We start from the raw sequence: 22,500 nt of genomic DNA, 5'->3' as shown, positions 1-22,500 counted from the left end.
CTCTCGCTCGCTCGCTCGCTCGCTGTCTCTCTCTTATGAGCTCAGAGTGGTCTTATGATCGCATAAGAAACCGGTGACTCCGCTGTTGACCGACTGACAAACCAATTCCACCTGTGTCTCAATCATTTTTTTTTATATATATCCAAACCAGATCGCGCGCGTATCGGATTCCGAAAACCCACATACTAACACGTCACAACATACAGGGATCATACAGGGGATCGGTCTTGCCTACCTCACGGTAGGTGGTGGTTATGAACATGTTGGAAGCAGATTGAATTGCACATGATCGCGCCCGATCGAGTAGCAGGAGCAGCAGTACGATCACTCGCAAATGAACTGTACAGAGCGGCGATCGTCATCGTGTCGTGTTGGTTGACATTGTGGTCAGCGATCGCAACAAGCGATCGCCGCGCGCGCACACACATGACATGCTACAGGGTTCACCAAGACGACCACAGCAAAGGGGGAAGGGGGGCTTGGGGAGCAAAAGCCGAAAGGGCGACGAATCGGCAAGAAGCCGTCCTTGAGACCACAACAATCTCAGGTTTCTCCTCCTGATTTCGTGGAGTAACTACGACAGCCTATACTTCGCCTTCGCCCGGGAGTATTGAGCGTTCTAAAAGGAGAAGCAGAAAGAGGTACGATCGAGAACATGATCCCACCAAATAGAAGCCCAACAAATGCCAGACAGCAGCAGCATCTAATCCTCAAACCGGACTGCGGGAAGTGATCCTCGTGACACATTCTGTGCGATAGAGGAGATTGCGGTTAGCGTTAAGACGATCAGTCATCAGAGAACTCCAGTTTGAGGCTCTGACGGGCATAGAACCTTGATTTAATGGTGACATGCTCTTGGTATGCGCTCATTCCGTACGTGTCCCAAGTGAATGCGAACGAACAGCGAAAATGATGATAAGGCACTCAATGCCGCATGTAATTTGCATGAAAGAAAAGCTGAATAATTGCAAGCCCCCCCCCCGAATGACGTTTTATACAGGCGCGTCGCGCGCCATCAGCAGCAACTTGAGTCACAGATTCGTGCGTCAAATGATATTCCAATAAATGGGGGGGACCATCTCTTGATGGTCACACCATGCGGATGCGTGCGGGCAGCAGCAGCATTACACACTACTCCACACCGCGTGGCGGCGCGCTGCCTCGAGGCAATACTGCGTAATTTTGTAGAAACTCCTATATATCGTCTTCCACGCAGTCCGGCGGTGCTGCTGGTAATCATTATGTGAAATGAGGAAGAGTAGCAATTCTCGAGCCGTGGTCGGTCGGTCGAGTTGGATGCCATTCCTCAGCCTTATTTTTTTCCCAGCACAAAATTTAACTTTGCACGACGGACCTTCGCTTCGCGGTCGGAGAGACACGAAAAAAAAAAAGCGGAGAAATACCAGCCAGCCCCGAGGCGACGACCATTTTGCAGCTGATTTTGCGAAAAGCAAAGGTGCATGCAACAGGACCACTAGACCGCCACTCGACCCGTCCGGGTGATGATGGCAGAGCGGATCGTGTCTTCCCTTTTTCTTCAACACAACGACAGCTGCGCGCTGCTACCTCTGCACTACACACAGCTGATGAGGCTGCTGTGGCAGAAGGAGCAGCAGCAGCAGCCGGACACGATCACCGGATGTCTGATCTGTGCACCATCAGACCACTCTTCCCTTTTCTGCATCGCGCCTTGGATGGCAGAAAGGATGCCGCACCGCCGCCCCTGCTGGTGCTCCCTGTTTCTCATCCATCCGTCCGTCCGTCCGTCGTTGTCTTTCTCTGCTTCAAAAAATCGGTTCACGAAATGCGACGGTTTGCACACTTTGGTTTGGCAAATGAGCTACTTCCGGCACTTGTCCGCTGCGTGTGTGTGTGTGTGTGTGTCTGGGGGGGAATTTCATCTTCATCCTTCTGTCTGTGCTGTGCATTCTCCGGTGTGGTTGAATCGAATGTCTTCCCGCGCGTTTGCGCTTTTCCTTTTTCGTTCCTTTTTGGCCAGAGATTCGGATTCGGGGATTTCCAGGATTTTTAGCTGCAATAAGTAAAATCTTTCGAGGAAGGATCGACTAAATGTCCACCAGAGGACGGCAGGTACACCACAAACGGCAGCATAATTTATGACAGGACGAGAGTCCTTGTGTTCTCCAAAGGAAATCCAAGCGGGTTCACTTCTCTTCCTTCTTTTCTCCTCCTCTGGCAGGTCAATGGCTTATGTAAATACAATTCAAACTCATATGATGCCACCACCTGATGCTGATGAGCGGCTGGTGCTGCTGCTGATGCACTGGCACACCTGTTCTCTCCGTTCGGCCGGCTGCTGACCCAACGGAAAGGTGTGTGCAGCAGCAGCAGTAGCAGCGTAGAGCGCGAAGGCAAATTATGCGCTCCACTTCGCCTCCTCTCCGGCCAGCCCAGGTGTGCGTATGCGTGTGATGTGTGCGGTCGTAAGTCACGAAAAAAAAACCGGCCAGAAAACCCGCAGAGCACACCCAGCAGACCACTACCATCTGCCACGGATAGGCGCTCACAACATAAGGAATGAAGATTGTAATAGGCGAGGAGGCATCCACAGCAGCAAAGTGGATCAGCTTATCGCATCTCGGGCGGCTTCCCCACTCCCCCCCGCAAACCGCATCATATGGACGGTGGTGGTGGAGGAGGCTGTGTGGAAATTAAAAGAAAATATCCAGCACAAACCCTTGTTGGTGAGTATAATGCGGCCAAAGGGGAGGGTGGTGGTGCTGCGGAGTTTCGAATCCCTCGCTTCGCCTCGCCTCGCTCCTAGTGCTTATCATACGCGTTCATTCTGCTGCTGCTGCTGCTGCTGCTGCTGCTGCTGCTGCTGCTAACATTAGGATAAGCCGATTTGAAGAAGCCTTGGGCGGTGTAGGCTCAGAGCTAAGCGAAAGCAAGCAGCAAAGCATATAAGGAAGGTAAAGCCAGCTAACCGGCCAAGCTCCGGCTCCGGCTTTCACGACACAATAATCTCACATAGCATGGCAGCAGGCTTTCTCACACACCCCCCCCTGCGGCGGCGGTGGCGGTGGCGACCACGGGGATTTGATGATAAAATGGATTTTAAAATGTTTTTCCGTTTTTCGAATTTTTAAATCGTGCGGCCTTCACAGATTAGAGAAGCCAACAGCTCGCTCCTCTGTATGCGTCTCCACGGCCCTTGTTGTAGAAATGAAAAACACACATTTTTGGCTTCCTCTATCCCCGCGCGCACAGGTAAGAGGCAGTGGAACAGATGATAAACAATGTATGGCCCCCGGGAAAACATAAATAAAACAACAGTTTTGCTAACTTCACTTTGGGTTACTCGCGGTAGAGCGGTCGCAGCATTTTGCCACCGGATGCTTGCACGTTGCACGAACTTTCTTTCTCTGTCTTTGACCATTTATGCAGCGTTTTAACAACGAACACAACCATCTTACATTTCCGATGATACTGGGACTACAGGGAGTAAGCAGAGGAAGCATAACTCCTGATCTCTACACCGTGCGGGGGGCATGCAAGCGGTATTATCTCTTTCAAGAGGCAAAAGATGGCCTCATTTCACGATCGTCTCAGCAGCAACTGATCTACTGATCTCTCCCCGAATACCAATAAACCTTTTTCTGAAGAATTTAGGTGCGTGTGTTCGCGACGTCGCGAGATCACTCGATCGTCGGCACGGCGTTGCGTTAATCCCAAACTGAGGCTGAGGACCCGCCGTCTGGTCTGGTTTGGATATGTTCCAGCGCATTCCACGGTGGTAAGCCGATCCACGGTCATGATCTCCATTCAATCTGGGTGCATAAGCTGCTCCCGCTTCGAACTACGACGATACTAACTCGCGTCGTCGCATACCTCGCGTGTTTCGGTGCGGGCAGGAATGCGAGGAATTAGCCACAAATCCCAAACGTGGAAGCAGTCTGACACTGACTGTAAGAAAGTAACACGAAAAAAAAAACCGCAAAACGCGCGGTTGTGAACCAGCTGTTTTTTTTTTGCCGGCACTTCAATCCACGACAACCATCCACAGTCGGATTTTGCAGCACATATGCAACGGTGGCGGCGGCGGCGGCGGCTGCAGCAGTGTTGGCCAGCTTCGAGGGAGAGACCTCTTCAACCCAGACCCCGCAGAGACCATCAATTCCATTCCCCCGTTACGGGGGAATGAAGGGTGGTGGTGACGTCGACACTGAAGGAATTCAAACGATGGGAACCAACACAAAACGGACACCAAAACCGGCTGTGCGCACCACGCGGGCCGCAGCATAACTTCTCTTCTCCCACACACAACAACCATGGATGACGATGATGGTTCGTTCGTTCGTTCGTTCGTTCGTTCGGTTGGCCACAAAAGCCGCAAATACACCCAGCACTAGCGGCGATCTCTTATATGGTGATAGCGTGCATTGGTGGGGCGAGTCAGAGAGAGAGACAGAGGATGCGATGCGCACACAAAACAAAGCCCATCTTGGCGTCGTCGAGGGGTCGCCAGACAACCTGCTGCTGCTGTTGCCCCCCTACCACCGAGCGAAGAAGACGACGCCGCGAACAAGCTGAAGAGCTTATCATGAGAAAAAATGGGGAGGAGACGAGCACGCCGGTTGGGGAGGTCGGGGCCGAGGATCAGGGAAAAATCTCACGTTACCCATATTTTTCTCACGATCAAAAATCAAACACAACCGAGCGAGCGAACGAGCGAAAGAGGCACCAGCAGCAGCAGCAGAGCAGTGATCGACGATCGCGCTCCCCCCTTTTTACACACATATGGGTGTGTGTGTGTTTGTGATCGTGGTGTGGAGAAGAGGATCCACCATCGGACCAGCAGCAGCAGCAGCAGCAGCGGCGGCAGCATCATGGCCATAAATACGTGGAGAACATAAAAGTTAACGATTCAACCCCGAGCCTTCGCCTCCCCTCCTTCCCATCACCGCCAACAGATCCGTGGTGTACGATCGATCGAGGTGCGTGCATCGTATGTGTGTATGTATGTGTGTGTCTGGTTGTGGTGATGCTTGCCAATCGAAAGGGTGTGTTGGTTGGGTCAGGAGCAACATCAGCATCGGCCACCACAGGGTGTGTAACATCGTCCAGGGTGCGAGAGATCAAGAGATCGGAACCCTTGTCCATCCGTCCGTCGGTCCTGTGCAGCGATCGCGCGTCTTTTGCGATCACCCTGTACCTCGCGACCACCTCTCGACAAGAAGATGATGACGATGATTCGCCCGCCCGCACGCACACACTCGACCGACAGACAGAGAGATAGATAGATAGAGGAGCCCAGAAGAAAAGGAAAAGGGCAAAATCTCACGATTCCTCCAGCAAAGTGGCGCGGTAGGGAGGAATGTGGTATGTGTGTGTGAGTGTGATCTTAAACTGGAGGAATTGAAGGGAGGGGATGGTGATAGAACGCGCAGCGCGAATCAAGACCGGTACTATATAGGGACCGCAGCATAAGGGACCGTCGGTTACAAACTTATAAAATAATAAATTATCTTCGAAGACCGAAGAGATTCTCTCCCCTCTCTCTCTCTCTCTCTCTCTCTCTCTCTCTCTCTCTCTTGCTCTTTGCCATGTCTCCGCTCCGTCATCCCCTCGAGTTGTGCCGGGTCTGAAGATGAAGATGGCACACACACGCACACAGCTGTTGTTGGTACAGGAACGAAGGGATGATATCTCGTTGGGTTTTTCGTGAGGTGTGGGAATTTAAAACCATTTCCAAGGGAAAGGAGGGAGGAGATCATCATAGGGAGAGAAAAAAAAACTCATACTACGGTTTCAGCAAACCCATCCCTATGATGAGGACACTGTTTATAGTCCATAACAGCGCATATCTCACCCTTCCTTTTTCATCTGCTGGAAAGAAGTGAGCATCCTTTGGCTTTTAATGATGCAAGAAGATCTCCCTTTTGCAAGAAGATGAATCTTCCTCGATGTTCCTCGATCGCAGCTGATGATCGAGGTGAGCGTGAAGAACCATCCCCCCACCCGCTGCCAGGAACCTACTATGGTGGCAGTAATTTATGGATGGAATCTTGTGTGACAGAGACAGGCGGGGGGGAGGGGCATAAGAAGAAGAATGTGTCTCCATCCACGGCAAATGATGGTGGAAGTATAATTAAATCATCATCTCTTCGCCCCTTCTCCTCACCGCGCCGGGAACTCGGAAAGCCTCTCGGATCTCGAAACATTTAAAAAAGGGAAGCAGAGAAGGCAAATGGAACGCCATTCACAAGAGGATCTCTTTTGCTGTCGCGGTCTGTATCTCTCCAGGGCACGGAAGTTAGGCATTGACATCCTGTGTAATTTCGTCGTCGCCGTCGCCGTCGTCGTTGTGTCCCATAAATTAAAGACCTACGAGCAGAAGCAAAGAAACCTTCCCTTAACTGCTACCTTGGACTGCTGCGCATGATCGACTTATGCGAGAAGTTGCATAAAGCCGCTCCCCAATTGTGTATCCAAGGGGGGAACCAGGGCCAGGGCGTCTTCTCTGGCCATTCACTCTGGCCTTCCGGCCACACGCACACAGGGCCCCTGGTTCTTGTCTTGTGGCGATCGTTCCATTTCCGAAGGCCGTACGCAGCGGCATCGTTTCCTGTGTCACCAATGGCGGCATAAACATATTCACGCGGGCGAGCGCGCGCGCACGCTCACGGTTCTTGCGCGTCGCCGGAAGCGCCCGAAGAGATCACATGTAATGACATGTCTGTCCTGTCTGCGTAATTTGCCCTCGAGCAATCACTGCAGCAAAGCAAGCGCACTGCGTTCGATCGATCCCCTCGAGGAGTTCGATCAGTTCGAATCGAGTGTTCCGCTCCCTTCCCCCGAAAAACACTATGATTATAAGATCTGGTACGATTTGGGTCCCCCCCCCCCCCCGCCCCCGTTGGTGGTGGTTCCTTTCTCTTCGGCTGCCTGCCCGAATCATTAACTTAATTTATGGAATCGTCTGATGATAATGATGCGCTACGACGGTGCACCGCGTGTCGTGATCGTATCTCGTGCGCCTTTTTTTTGGGAGGGGGCGGAGTTTAGAATATCTGAGCCCACGGTGGTGACGGCCAGCAGACGGACACACCATCCATCCACCAATCAGTCGCTGATCAACAGGAAATGTCTCCGAAATTATCATCATTTCATCGGCTGATTGATAGTTATAACGATGACGATGGGGACACGTCGTTCCGGCATCCACGCGGTCGTTTGTTGTGATTGTTGTGAAGGTGTCGTCGAGCCTCCTCCTCCTGACGGAGCAGCTCCTCTCGCGAGCTAATGATGCTGTTGGTGATCATTGAAAGAATCCAAAGAGCATGCGTTCTTTCATGCGTGCGTGTGATGTAGTGTCTCCCCTAGTCCGAGAGCATATTTCCCACGTCAACCAACATCCGCACCCCGCGCCATGCCGTGAGCCCAACGGCCATCCCTCAATGGTGGTTGGTAGCCTAGGTCAAGGGGGACGACGATTAGAAGCCGTTCCACCACAACCCCGTAGCCTCTTCATTTATGCCTTTTCATTTTGCTCATCTCACCTTGAGCGCCACACACAATGCCCAGCTCGCGACCATCGCGACGACCATCATTAGCGAATAGAACGCGAGAACACGTAGCCCGGGCGCGCGCCCTCCCACCATAAAAGGGAGAAGAGCCCAGAGCCGGGCGCGCAAGTGGCAGTGAGAGGTGGAAGCGTGTGATTTCCTCATTTGTTTTCCACCAAATTGGTCCTCAAAAATACAAAAAAAAAAAACCAAAAACCGACAACCTCGTTGATGGCGGCGGCCACAACAGAAGATCATTTTATGCGCACCTTCGCGTCGATCGTCTCTCCCCCCGGGAGGCTCGCAACCATCAATCACACACGGTGAGGATCGCGGAGCGTTATCCGCGGTTTTTTTTTTTTTATGGGAACGACGACGACGAACCATTCCTCTATAGGACACACCACGTTGACAGCGGGCGCGATCGTCGATCACATTCTAAAAGGAGAGTAAGAAGAAGGAGTGCGTCGACGTCGAACAACGTCGTGAGTTCTGGCTGTCTGGTCTCTGGTGGTGTTGTCCACTAGCGTCCGATCGGACCAACAACAAGATGGGAACCTTCTTCTCTCCTCTCGCGACGCCTTCCTCTAGCTTGGACTTGTATCGTGCTGGTGAGGTGATGCTGGGATGCACGAATGGAACGTACACACACACACACACGCACACACTCCGGGGCGTTCTCTGGGAACTTCTGGTCTGCTGTCCCGCCGCGGGTTTCTCGTTCTCGGGGTGCACACACCACACCGGGCACCAGCAGGGATCAGGTTCCCTTTTATGTGGTCACTACACACACTGCTGCACGCTGCGCTGTCTACGGAGAAGGAAAACTCTCGTAAAAAAAACGGGCATAGAACAGAACAGAGAATACAGACAACACACCACGACTTCACGACCTCTTGTGGCAACCTTCTTCGTTGGCGTGAAGAAGAAGAAGAAGCAATGGTCGGCGACGACGACGACGATGCGCGGCGTCCACCAACAACCATTCGGAAATCTCCCACGGGCAGCGGGAACGGCCAGGGGAGGGGGGGGGGGGGGACGCGGACACGGATAGACGCGGTGCGACCCAAACAACACCTCCTCTCCTCCGCTCTTCCTTCTTCACCAAGCGCGGCCAGATAACGAAAGTCATCGTCTTACGCCTCTCGCGATCGCACCACGTTCTATGGCTGGCTGGCAGGCTGGGAAGAGCGGAGGGGAGGGGGATGCGCGGTTGATCTTGAGAAGGTCGCGTCGTCTGAATCGTGGGCCTGCCCTTTCCTCTCCTGGAGACGGACGCCGCGATCTCCAGACGACGGACGGAACGAACGATCACGAGAGGAAAGGACAGGTTGAAGGAAAAACAGAAAAAAGAAAACAGAAAACGTTTCGCCTTCCTATACAGCCGCAAGGAGAAGAGGGTGTTGTGTACGAGTGGGTGTGCGTTCTAAGCTCACCGTTTCTTCTCCATCTTGTTCACATCTTCTCCTGTTGTGCGCATATGATGCGCGTCCCTTGGCATTGTAATCTTTACCTGAGCGACGGGCGGTTGTTAGAGGTCCCCCGGGGGTTAAGAGGTCCCGGGGGTCAGTCAGTGCAGTCACAGTCACAGTCACACACACGCGCGGGCGCTGTGTGTGTTGATGTGTATGTATAATGTTGTGGGAACTCGCTTCTTAGCCAAGATCTTCGGCTCAAGCAGCACCACGAGGAAAGGATTTTGGGGAATTCTCTTCGAAACTAGCACCCATGGCTGGCTTCCCCCCCCCCCCCCCCCCCCTGGGTTCGGTTCTCGTCTCGCCTCGAACACAACACATTCCTTCCACGAAAGTCGCATCGCGATGAGATAATCTACGGGACGGGCCGGAATTCTCTACCGCGGACATACCAACGAGGGACAGAGAAGGATCTACGAGAAAAAGGGTGAGCGAGCGAGCGGGAAGCGGAAACGCTAGTGGGCTACTGTGCGTGTGTGTGTGTGTGTGTGTTCTCCACAGGCACCTACATATATCTGGTGGGAACATCCCACCAGATTAGGATCGTCCAGCGACTGGGTGCTGATGATGATCGTGTCTCGTCTCTCGTTCCAGCACCCTTCATCTGTGTCTTCTTCGTCTTCCTTCGCTGTCCCATTTTAATAAAATTTATTAAACAAATTAAACGTCATCATATCGTGATCGCGCAGCGAAATGACCATCCGCCGTCTGGGAGCTGGAGGCGTGAGTTGGAGGTGAAAGGATAAAAGATGGTCTCCGCCTCTCCTCGGCCATCTCTCGACGAGTCACGGCCACCCGGTTAAGCGCGGCTTTGAGCGAAGGAAATGATCCCGCCCGTCTGCTGCTACCACATTCTGGATACTTTAGCCGGGAGGAAGAGAAGAAGGCCATGTTCTTGGAAACTATATTCTCACTAGCATGACCCAGCGTGCGTCGCTACGCTTAAAAGAGGATGGTTATTTAAAATAGATTTCTTTTCTTTGAGATTTGTGTGCTATGCCTTCGGAAGGGAAGAAGACTTTTGGCGTTTTTAGAAGACTTTTGGCGTCGCAAAGAATTTAACCGAAAAGAGGAATTTTCTGTTCAGATTGCCCTTTATTCGCAAATATCCTGCCCTTTTACACCGCGGATCGGCCGGTGTCCCTCTTCGGAACATACATCCCATAACGGCTCATTTCTCCCATAACTGTGTTGAGCTCCTAATGCTACCACCTGGAGTTAGGACCCCGCGCAAAAGCCCTCATGGAAATGTTAATGAGGTGTTAGTATTGTGTGTGTGCACATTTTGAATTTTTATACATAATTTTTTTATCTTTGATGAAATTTCGAAAATTCGAATTGTGCATATTGCCCCAGTATGCTTAAACCGGTTTTAGCTAAGCCTTCTAGGATAAAATTCTCATCAATTAAATTAATTCGCGCTGTCAACGCTCCCTGGCGCTCAGTATTGCAACTACTGTTCGGTGATTTAGTGGATTTTCAAAAAATCATTAAAAAATAACTGTTTGAGCTAGGGCTATGAAAATTTGAGAGTATTAGTTTTTTTGTATGAAAAATCTAAGAAAAATATCAAATCAAAGGTTAACAGAAAGTTACGGAAAATAATTTTTCTATTTTTTGAATAACTTAAGTAATGGGAATGAAATATAGTTTACATCCGATTCTGATACCTACAGAAGATACACACAAAGTTTGGTTTGAATCGGTTCAGCCGTTTCGGAGGAGTTTGGACACAAAAAAATGTGACACGAGATTTTTATATATATAGATAATCCCGGATCCCAACAACAACAGCTCTGTGCGAGAACTGGCGGTTTCTAATCGCCTTAAGGATCGCAGCAGCAGCAGCAGCAGCAGCAAAAGCGCCCGCGGTAAATCCGGCCGCCGGTCGCTCAAAATGGGTTCCGACCGCGAATCCCAGAAGCGTGGGATTATTGGAAAGTGGACGCAGTAGGCGTGAGAACGTGATGCGCGAGTCGCACCCTGGCTTGCTACAGGCTTGCTGAGATCGAAACTTATTCCTTCAGCCATTCGTTCCTTTCGTTCTTTCGTTTGTTCACTCTCTTTGGTGTCAAAGCGGTGGCCGAGAACGGAACAACACGGAGCCATGGGGAGTGTGTTGCTGCTAACATCCGAAAGGCAGATTGTGTGTGAGATTGTGGAGAAGGTGTGTGTGTGTTTAGTGGCCATACCAGCTGGTGTTTCAACTCTCATTCGCTTGCAGCATATTTCGAGTGGAGCATTGGCGCATCTTCGCACACCTTCACCGTCTTGGGGAGGGAGGAGAATGGGCTCGAAGCAAGACGCTGCTCCAGGAGAACTCAAGGATGCGTCTCTCTCGTTCTGGCCGTACGCGAAACCGAAAGTCACGAAAAACGATCGAACCAGAGGATGACGGAGGAAAGGGAGGTGGTTGGTTGAAAATCCAAAAAGAGAACTTGTTCTTAATTAGACACGTCGCCGGTCACACGTTCCTCCAACCACGACGTCGTGGCCCATCCACCACACACGGATCCCTCTCTACACTCTAGCCAGTGCCCCGGGATGCAAGCAAGCAAGACGAAGGCGCACACAAAGGCAAAACGCAAAAGGCAAAACACCCAAAAGGAACTGTGACCGTGCGCGCGCGCGCCCGTTGAACGGTCGTGGGAGTTTCGAAAAACAGCAAATAGCCGCATCTCGAGCGCAGATTGATCGACGCAAGCATGGGTGAAGAGGGGGAGAAGAGGGCGGAGGGAGGAAGTTTGCCGGTGGTTTTTGGTGCGCGGGCGCAGCATCGTCCTCGGCGGAAAGAGAAACAGAGAAGAGAAAAAAAAACAACACAAAAAAGACGATTCTCCGGCGGCACCGAAACCCGGAGGATCTCGCAGCAGCAATGGTGCGCGGAAGATTCAACATCTTCCCACGCATGTCGGCCACGTCCACGCGGATCGTACACGCGGGTCGACATTGTTGTAGCCTCCTTCTCTTTCGGGGTCCGTCGTCGGCTCAATCAGACGTAGCAGCAGCAGCAGCAGCAACCAGGCAACAGGATCATCAAGTTGGCTGCTTGGTTGGTTAGCCTCTCAGAAAGAGAAAACCACGTTTATCATCATCATCATCATCATTATGAGAACATTTCGCAGAAAACACAGAATATTGCTGATTGCTGGTGTCCATGTTGTTCCCACTTGCAAAACCATGCTATTCGAAGTATGGAAAAATGAGAAGAAGGAGTTTGTTGCGAATGGTTTGATACGACGAATAATCAATGAGGAACAAACGCACAACGGGTTGATTGGATGCTTCCATCGAGCAACATGTCTACTGCGATCGTGAAAAGCTTTAAACAACCTGCGCTAGATGATGGTGTGATTGTGATTCGAATTTACGTGGCATGCCCTGGAACTTGGGAATTTCCAGAACATGAAGCCAAATAGAAGTCACTTCCAATGTGATACCTCCAGATGAATGAAAGTTTGACTTTGTTATCTCAGTCATGTTCTTGTTGTGGTTATCAACCAGCTACCGAAGTTGAGATGAACATCTACAAAACGGAAGTCAGTACTTCAAAGCTTCTTCGTTAACATTTCATCGATTCGGTCGGCCTCGACATTCCCTGGGAATGCACAATCGGAAAGCAAATATCATTACCGATCAGCAAACACTACGATATCATTCCATTCAGAAGAGAAGAAGAGAGAGAGAGAGCTAACCAACCAGCACCAGTGGTGGGAAGATAATGCTAATGATGATGATGATGCCGGTGGTGATGCTAGTAGTGCCTCCAACTGGCTGCTATGTTGGTATATTATCGGCTAGTCGAAGAATACACCCCACATACCTTCATATCGAGGTTAATCTGCCGGCACACCGGGCACACAAAACTAACATAATCTCCCTTGCACACAATCATACTAACTAACCGGCATTGTTGTGGGGGGGAGAGAGAGAGAGAGGGAGGAAGGCTCCATCGTAATTGCTGAACACATAAAACTGATGGCCGCACCGCCGGAGGTGCAATTTGGTTGGTTGGTTGGTTGGTTGGCTGCCTGCCTGGATGCAGTTACACACATGCAGTAGTACTATGTGATGTGGCCAATAGGTAGCCCATCCTTCACCGCTCCTCACACACTCATCCCCTAGTAAGACACAATTAGCTCTTAATGGCATTCTTTAGACGTTCATTGTTGAGTCGACGCGAGTGGTGCACTTCTTTTCCTATCTCAACAATGTTTTTTACTCTTCTGCAACCACACACATACACACATACGGAGCCCCAGAGTGGCGAATGGAAATGCCATTATTCCAACGCAAAAACCAAGAAATTGCCAGTCGGCCCACCAACAGTAGAGAGATGAAACGAACGAAACGTCATTATTTGCAACTCACGAAACACAAAGCACCAAGGAGTGCTGTGTCATATGCAGCATTTACTAAGCTGCTGACGCCATTTAAAGCTTGATTTTGAGCCTCTGAACCACCACCAGACGCCATCATAACCGCATATAGATACAAACGAAAACGCCGGGAGAGGAAGAACCATTAAGAAAGGTCAAGATTAATTTCGAAAACATTAGTAACGAGCCATCTTTACTGTGCATAGGGAATGGCAGAAAGACCCTCTTCGAATTGAGCACCCCCTCCCGAATGCGTCTAGTACCTCTCGTCTCGTTGCTATGTTTATGCGGTGAGAGTGTCCATAAAACTTAACAACACAACGCCTGGCGGGTAGCAGTCGCGCGCGCGCGCTCGCTCACAGCCTACTACTCGTCTAAGCTGTAGAGGGGACCGACCGAATCGAAGCGAAACGGTTTCTATTGTTTTGCTACTACTGTGGCACAGGAGAGGGTGTGTGTGTGGTGGGTGCATGGAGACTAATTTGTTGTAATGACGCCCATAACAATAAGTTTTGTCGAAGCGGGACCGAGGCGCAAACGTTTAAACGTTGCGAGTCTCGAACGTGAATACTGGTTGGGAGTGGGGCGAATTCTGCCCGTTATACTTACTTAAATGGGACAACAACACTGCGGCAGTACAGGGCAACATCCATCTGTCGGTCGGGTTCGAGCGAAGGAGGAGGAAGCAGCAGCAGCACACACACACACAAGCGTGGAAGAAATGGGAAATAAAAAAATATGGGAAGCATTAGTATACGAAAAGCAGAAGATACCACGACAGGCTGCGTGGTTGGTGACACGTAGAACAATAAACATTAGGAAAAACGTCCGCAGCGCAGTTAATGTGAAGCTAATGTGGAGCCATTTATTGTGCACCAGTAATTTCTATTCGATCTAGAGAGAGAAAAAGAGCCGGTGAAAGTAAGTTTTTGAAGGCGAACTTCTAAAAGACAGTTTTACAATTCGAACTTACAAGTCGTACTTTGGAAGAGGATACAATTCAAAGGGTTTTTTTCTTCAAACGCAAGAGAACCTGTACCGGATAAGCTTATAATGCTTTGCACAAAAGTAGGTAAGCTGCAGGAGCGTTCGCTCCAATGTCTACTTCAATCGTACCTCTGGATGCCGCGTAGAGAAATGATTTCATAACAAACGGTCGAGAGGAGCAGGGAAAAGTTTGCCATGCGCTGCAGCTCGCATCATCATTCATCATTGTCATGGAAACGCGAGTAGAATCAGTGGTAGAAATATTCAAAACCAACGCCCGTCCTTGGTGGTAATCGGCTTTCAAACAAGAAGAAAGTATTAACAACACTGAGCGTCGAGAAGGGAAGGAAACAGCTAAACCCAACCTAACAGCTCATGGTAATGTGAAATGAAGGATTCAGAATCTGCACTTGCTACTCCCAAAGCAGCGCACGAAGCACGGCCCTCGTCAGAGCGCATCCTTTTAAGTCTTGCTTTTTTCTGCAAAATGTGCAGATACAACAACATTTAGTTGAGTGAGCGCGTAGCAAGGAGGAAAGGGAGAGGGAAAAGGGATGAAATTTCTGCTGCAGCGAGTGAAATTTTACATCCATTCAGCAGCAGAAGCAGCACCACGGCAGGACACCCCGAAGGACAAACGCGTGATGATGATGATGATGATGATGATGGTGATGGACGAAACGGCAAAGCTCAGCGCAAAGATATCCTGCTGCCGCTGCTGCTGCTGCTGGCGGCCATCTCGGTTTCGTCGAACGAGCGCGCCCGGCAAGGACACACCAGGCTGAATAGGAATCTCATCTCCAAAGCACAGCATCTCGGACTCGGACAAAAGCCGCTGGAAAAGCGAATTCTCTCTGTTTGTGTGTGTGTGTGAGTGTGTCCACACAGGGGGGCCCGCTTGTGAGGAAGCGAAAAAGTACAAAATCAGCTTCTTCTCGTGCGGGATTGAAACAATTTATTCGAACGAGATGCGCACCGGCGGTAGGAGGAAGATGGGGCGGGCGGGCTAGCCATGGGCAGGTCCTGCTGTGCCGCCGTCTCGGCGTCCTTGCGCACAGGATGCGCGCACAAGAGGAGGAGGGGGAATCGGCAAGGATAAAAGACTCGTACAGCGCAACCAACAGACGAAGAGAGGAAAAGAGCGAAGCCGGAGGATCAGTATCGAGGCCCCGAACTAGGGTGGTTAGTGGCAAAGGATGAGATACAGTTTTTCCTGTTTTTTTTGTTATTGCTTTTGCGTTTCAAAATCTATGTGTGAGCACTATTCATTTACTTTGCAACCTTCTTCTATAACATACATTTCATTGAATACTCCCAGGTTGAATTGAAGCTTTTACATTGCTTTACTTCAGGCAATGCTCCATGTGGTTCTGTTCTGACGAAAGGACGACGTTGAGAGGCATGCTTATGGTACAGGACGGACGCTGTAGCTTCTCGCAGACAAAAGCATTGAAAAGCAGAGACATTACGGTTCCGGTGTGGGTTGTTACGGCTAAAAACGGATTTACCGGTAAGTTCTGACAAGGTAACCGCATGCCATACGGTGTGAGAAAATTCCCTTTTGTTAAATACACAAATTATTAAAAAGCTATTCAGAATTATTCAATAAAAAAAGTTCAAAATTTTAACGAAGATTTCAAAATGATATTCCAAGCATTTATAAAGCCTTTATAAGAATAGCTCTTTATAACACCTCTAATCATACGATAGAAGTATCAAATACCAAGATATACCCGGTGTGTGTATGTGTGTGTGTTTCAATCGAACCGTAAATTAGTAACGCAATCCATTTTCTCATCAAAAAATTCATTCCATCCCTCGATTCCGCTTCTTGCCTGCCACCTCGCCCTTCATCTACTTCCCTCAGCGGTGATCGAGATTGTGCATCCATGCGTGAAGATGTATGTGTGTGTGTGTGTGTGTGTTTGCTATTTTTAATTGATTGGAAAGCGAATACCGGAAATGAGTTTTCTGCTTCCATCACCACTATCTATTTTACCCATACATCCATTGCCTGCTGACATTCGCTGGAAAGCGGCACACATACACATCTGCACATTCCGATGCGCTCCCTCGGTTCTCGGTTGGTTCTCGCTATGCACTCTCGTGGTGTGTGCTGGAATGCAGTAGTCGTCCTTTCGTCCTTCTTCTAAAACGTGGCCAACAGTCTCTGAGTGTGTCTATGTGTGTGTGTGACAGTGTCCCAGATATTAGACCATGGAATCCAGAGGAAGCAGGGATAAATGGAAGGATGGATGATCGCCGTGAATGGTGTTGAAGGAACGAAATGCAGTCCACAGCTCACTGCGTTGCTGCCGCTGCATAGCGCTACACCAGCGAGATGCATCATCATCATGTTGAGCATTTTTCAGCGGCCTACTACGCCTGGTCTCAGCATTTTATCCCAGCAAAAATCGATCGTATCACCATCGCTGATTTCGCTGGTTTTACTGGTTTTAATTTTGTTTTTTTTGGTGCCGGCGAGCATACGCCAGGAATTGGCCCGAAAAAGGAGCTCGCGCGATACGATACGAGATTAAAACATTTCCTGCGGGTCCACCACCATATGTACCATACCATAACTTTCACGGACCATAATCATTACGGTGATTATAAAAATTACACGCCAGTGGTCCAGCCTCCGTGTGTGCAAGCCGTTGTTATTGGTGTTGTTGTTGGGACTATTATACCAAAGGGTGCAGCAGCAGCAGCAGCATCAGCAGCAGACTGCATCGTTTCGTCTTTCTTATCGCCGCGAAGAGGGCGCGAGAAGGCGACGTCGTTGTGTCCAGCGAGGAGGTGGAGTGGATCCCATTATCATTCACTTTCAGACTCGGCCAACCCCTTGAGGCTTATTTCGTTAAAACGAGAAAAAAAAACACATAACCTCATTCCATGCAGTTCGATTTCAGAGACGAGACAACGGGGAAAAAAAAAACGAAACAAAACTTGGAAAGCGAACCTTCGAGCCCCCAAGAGCCGCGCCTCGGATGAAATGGTGCTTATTGATTGTTCACGTCGTATCGTAATTAAGGTTCCCCCCGGTGCACAGCCTCCTGCTTCTCCCTCTCTGCGATACCCCCCGGATGAAACAATCTTCGACCGCGCCCTCACGAAGAGCTGATCGCGCCAGGGCAGCTGCACCACACCTCACAGGGAGGGCCAAGCAGCATCGTCGTGCGATCGAGAGCGAGAGTGCGCAGAATGCGCGTAGCACACCCAACCACCACGACGACTTCAACGATGGCGGCAAGCGGTGGGCCCTACTTATGGCATTGTGCAAAATGGAGGCAAAAAAACAGAGAAGAAAATGATCCAACCTAAAAGAGCTCAGCCCGAGGTAATGCGTCGTGGAGCGTAATGGCGGACCGGGACCATCATCACGACGAAACGCAGTGCAAAAGCCATAAGGCAAAGAACATTGCCGAGAGGTCTCGGGAAATGAGGCGAAAACAATGGTCATACAACAGTAGAGGAGTAGAGGTTTGTGTGGCACAAACCGGTGCCACACAAAGGCTGTAATATTGCATCAGGGACCCTACCATAACGTGAGCCCATGTGTGGTGCAAACGACGAAAAGGGCCACATACACACACGACACGATGTGCTGAGCTAGAGTACTGGAATTTACAGAAAAATATCCTCCGGGATCCTCCTATCCCTCTATCTCTTTGGAGCTCCTCTCTCTCTCTCTCTCTGGAGTACTTTCACGGAATTTGGAAACTTTCGATTTTTCGCCCAGAATTCCGCACAACGTGGTGTGTGCGCGTGTCCGAAAAGAAAGTTTTCTTTACGTTTCGGAAAGATTGATTAAAGCAGGCCCTCTGTTGCGCCACCGTCACCAAGGGGACAGGCTTGATGACAGGCGCGACGACGATTGGTGGTGGTTGCTGGCGTTACGCATCGAATCGTTAATTGAGAGCAATTCAAATTCTAATTGTGACGATACACAGTATGCTTTCCCTAGCTCTCTCTCTCTGTCTCTTTGTCACCGCATAAGCAACAGTCGTGCCACTTCGTAGGCCTTTCGGGCGCATCCAAGTGGGCACTTAACATAATGTTTCAATATTTAAATGAAATTCATATCCCATTCGTGAGGTGCGCGAGATATGCGCACGACGGTGGCAGAGGAGCGCGCGTCCATGGGACACATTGGGGTTCCTTCCCTTTCTAGGGGTGGTGGCGACGGCGACGACGACGGCCGTTGCCACTGCTGGCCGATGGGGGCCTCAACCGGATCTCTCGGGTCGGTTCCCTTGGAAAACAAAAAAAAAACCCAAAATGCATGAAATTTGTAATTTAAAGTTCCCAGTCCCTCCTCCCATGGTCTCCTTCAATGTCCAATCGATCGGGGAAGGGATCTAGTGTTGTGTGGTGTTTACGGTGATGTGATGGTGAAGGAAATTATGGCTATTTCTCGCGCGGTATGGCGACGTACTCCCTTCGTTTTTTTTATCGTCACACACACATACGCGTATGCGTTTATCTTACCACATATTATCGGTATCGGTGGGGTGGTAGCGAGGATCATGTGTTTTTGCCCATCTTCTGCGCACCTCCAGCACCAACGTTCGATCGAAGCAGGCGAAACAGGAACGAACGAAGAGACAGGAGAAAAAAAGAGAGAGAGAAAGCAATGGGATGGGGGACAGGGCGTTTGTTGGGTGTGGAGTTTTAGTGGTCCAAGACCCGTTTTGGTTCCCATCGACACCAATAAGACAACGGACACAACAACAACAACGATGGTGACGATGTTCCCTTCATCATATCATCGAGCCACGAAAGGATACGCAGCACTCCCTGCCGTGTGTCTCTACGTGTGCATGTGTGCATCACCATCCCGTGTTTCCGATGAGCTTTCTACGGGTCGGCCCATTCCCTCCGTTCGACGGTGGATGAGGAGATGTGGTGAAGGGGGTTACCGAAAGGGAATCGAAAAGAAGGACATGAGACGAGGCTCGCGGCGGTGCGCTTGATCGGGGCAGACCCGACCAGCCCAGCCCAGGCAGGATGTTGATCGACGACATTCGACGACGACGACGACGACGAGGACGACGATGAGGGACTCTCCGCAGCAAGGGATCGCCGCAATACGCAGCAGCAGCGGAGAGAATGGCGGTGGTGAAGGAAGCGAAAGAAGACGAAGAAGAAGAAGAATAAATAGAAGTTGGGCTCACGTAGGCCAAAACGGACCGGGAAGACAGCAGCAACAAAACAGGAGCCCAGACGGAGACGACAACGACGACGACGACGATGTTGTCGAAGCGGCAAAACTGACGAAAAAGACAAAAAGGAAAAACTGAGGCAACAGCAGCCTCCTTCGTTGCACACACACCACACGCAAACTGCACTGCACTTCTGCGCGCCTTCTTATTCGGCCTCAGCGAAGGAAACGAGCCTGGCTTGCTGCGATGGCGGAATATGCGCGTGGTGCTGCAGCCGCTGCTGGTTCTCCTCTATAAAGACGCATCGAATGCGTTCGATAAACACGTTTGTGTGTTGTTTTTTTTTGCTTTTCGTCAATGCTCTTCCAATATGCTTATGGGGATTGCTCCCATCAGTGTATTGAGAGTGTGTCTCACGGGTAGCAACAGGAGAGAAAAAAACAACAGTTTTTTTTTTAATAAAGGCGCGCCGGCCCATCAAGGAATGTTTAACCAGGCTTAAGTTTCTCGCGCTGAATACTACTACTTTGCATTTCCGGTTTCCCCAGGTCTACGTTCCGGGACGTCGAACATTTGTGACCTTTCGAACCGGAATGCACGCACCCGGTGCTTGTCCCAAAAACATTAAAGGGAGCTTTTTCCTGTGGGAATATGTTCCGGTTACAGTGCGGTTTCTTGCGAACGAGAAGTTTAAGGTCTCTGCATTAACGTCTGACGGGATAGTTGAAACCGGACAACCCGTTTTTGAGTAAAGAGAAGGCCTGCGATCAGACAGTCAAAGTTTTGTTGCACATTTGCCATCATCAAGGTCGACGATGCCCGGAACCTTCAAGGGTATTAGTTTTACGAGAAACTATCACCGAACAAATCCCTTCTTTTAGGATAGGATTTGTTTCTCTTTAAGGCCGATCGACAACGGGTACACCTTGGGCAGGGATTTACAGTTTATGCCAGGAGAAGGATTATCGGTGGTCGCCGTGGTCGTGGTGGTCATCGTGGAGACACCATAACCTCGAAATTCGAGCATGCGATGCAAAACGATCTTGATACGCAACGCAATGCGTAAGCATTCTTCGTCTCCTTCTTTCGCCCTCCACAATTCGCATCGTGCTCGCCCGTTCTTGCACCAACCCACGGCTCATGCCAACAACGTATGTTGATTCTGCTACCATCTGACGACAACGTCGGGGGGTTTAAGCTTCCTAGCGGCGGCTCGCGAAGCGCGTTATCTTGTTTGTTTCGCAGCTTGTTGTGATTGTACATCGCCTCTCGCCACCGCCTGAAATATCCCCCTTACAGTAGCCTGCGCGAAAATGGCAGAGAACATCTAACGAGAATGTAGCGAAGGAAACTCACCTATTAGTTCAAGGGTTTTACTGGCAACTCTTTCTCCGCCAAAGGGTTGATCGTTTACCCACGTGTGTGTACCAGCTAGCGCCAGGTAAACTTTTCGCTTTTGGGGTAGCAGAAGCACAACGACGACGGAGGAAACGATGATGATGGCGTCGTGAATAACGATCGGATCGGACTGCGTGACGCACCACCTCCGTTCTCAACAGCAGCAGCGGTAGCACGGTCTCACTTGGAACATTTTGGAACACTGGCCTTGGGAGGTGGGTGAGGAATTCAGAACAACAACGAACACACTGGACACTGGACACTATTATTCTCTCTTTCGCTCTCCCTCTCGCTCTCTCTTTACGTCGACAATCCTGCCGACCTTGCTTTTAGGGGCGCGGCGTTTCGCTATCCTCTTGGCCACCACTCATCTGCGGTCGCACTCTTCGCTTTCTCTACACCGAATTCCTTCACACCGGATCACACCACGTTGGCGATAGACCCGCGGGAACCTAACAACCGAATTGTAGCCAGCAGCGGCAGCTAAGCCAGAATCAAGCGCACGAAGCACACTACGATTGGAAGGCAGCAGGGCGTCGCTTCCTTCGATTCTTCTACTCCGATACTCGGGATGCCGCACAGACGAGATGATTGCTTTCCGCCGTGAAACGAAGGGAAAACGCTAGAAAATGATCTCTTACACAATACACAAACACGCAGGACAGCACAAACACACGTACACACACACAAACACGGCAGGGGCCGAGGAGTTCCACCGCGGAAGAAAACCTGAAGATGGAGAAAAGCGTCAATAGATTAGCATTTTCATTCGTTTTTTCATTGGGAGCTTCTTTTCTTCTGCTGCTGCCGAGTTATCCAAGGCAGGAAGAAGGTTCTTGAGGTCGCCACACACAAATCAACGCGCGCCGCCACACCACTACCAGCACCTTTATTGTTTTGCGATGCTCCCTTTTTCTTATGCTCGCTCTGTTCCATCGACCGCTCGACGATTATGTTGCTTTGATATGTTCTGGATGTTCTGGGAATCCGAACCAATAAGATGCTGGAAAGAGAATCCGAGTAAGCTGGCGTCGTTGCAGCGGACTTCTTCGAGAAAAAGAAGCCAACATCGTAGAAAAGTGACGTTTACAAGGTAAGCCAAGGTGGGGTGGGGTGAGGTACGGTGATGTCGTTAATCCTTCCTGCTGCTGCTGCTGCTCTTGTAACACGCAAGGAAATTGCATCAACGGCCTCGTTTGTCGAAAGCAAAACGGATTTTTGCACCAATTCGCTCGATAAAACCAGCAGATAACTCAAAAATGGATGAGAAACGTCTCGCAATCGAACGCACGCACACGCGAGCAACGTCAAAACCGTCCCACCTTCTTGCACCACCCCAGGCGCAGGTAATCGAAGAAAGGAAAACGAGAACACGACGGTCGAGGTCTTTTGGTGACGATTTTGAAGGGCTTAAAATGATTCCACTCGCGATTTCCTCGAGGTTACTGCATTTTCCGACGGATGGCCCAGAAGCTTTTCTTCGATTTATGGGCACAAAACATCCCAAGGGTTTGGGGGGTTACCGGATGGATTATGGGCTGATGGGCTTGGTGTGGTGGTGGCGATT

At 50.3% G+C, this 22,500-nt stretch overlaps 1 protein-coding gene across 4 annotated transcripts in view; it reads right to left on the bottom strand.

The window, feature by feature from the left end:
• Positions 1-22,500, bottom strand: part of LOC125957385 (F-box/WD repeat-containing protein 7) — a 31,467-nt gene that overhangs the window by 8,589 nt on the left and 378 nt on the right. For 2 of the 4 annotated variants that reach the window (XM_049690047.1, XM_049690050.1), the window contains exons 2-3: positions 20,892-21,662; positions 13,993-14,036 (exon numbers count right to left, since the gene is read on the bottom strand). The gene's annotated coding sequence lies outside the window, so the exon portion shown is untranslated. Of the gene's footprint in view, positions 1-13,992; positions 14,037-20,891; positions 21,663-21,820; positions 22,493-22,500 lie in introns of those variants that run through there. The other 2 variants (XM_049690048.1, XM_049690049.1) reach the window with 2 other exon arrangements.

Source organism: Anopheles darlingi, chromosome 3 (assembly GCF_943734745.1).
Source record: "Anopheles darlingi chromosome 3, idAnoDarlMG_H_01, whole genome shotgun sequence".
NCBI lineage: Eukaryota > Metazoa > Arthropoda > Insecta > Diptera > Culicidae > Anopheles > Anopheles darlingi.
This window is presented reverse-complemented; position numbering and strand designations above follow the sequence as displayed.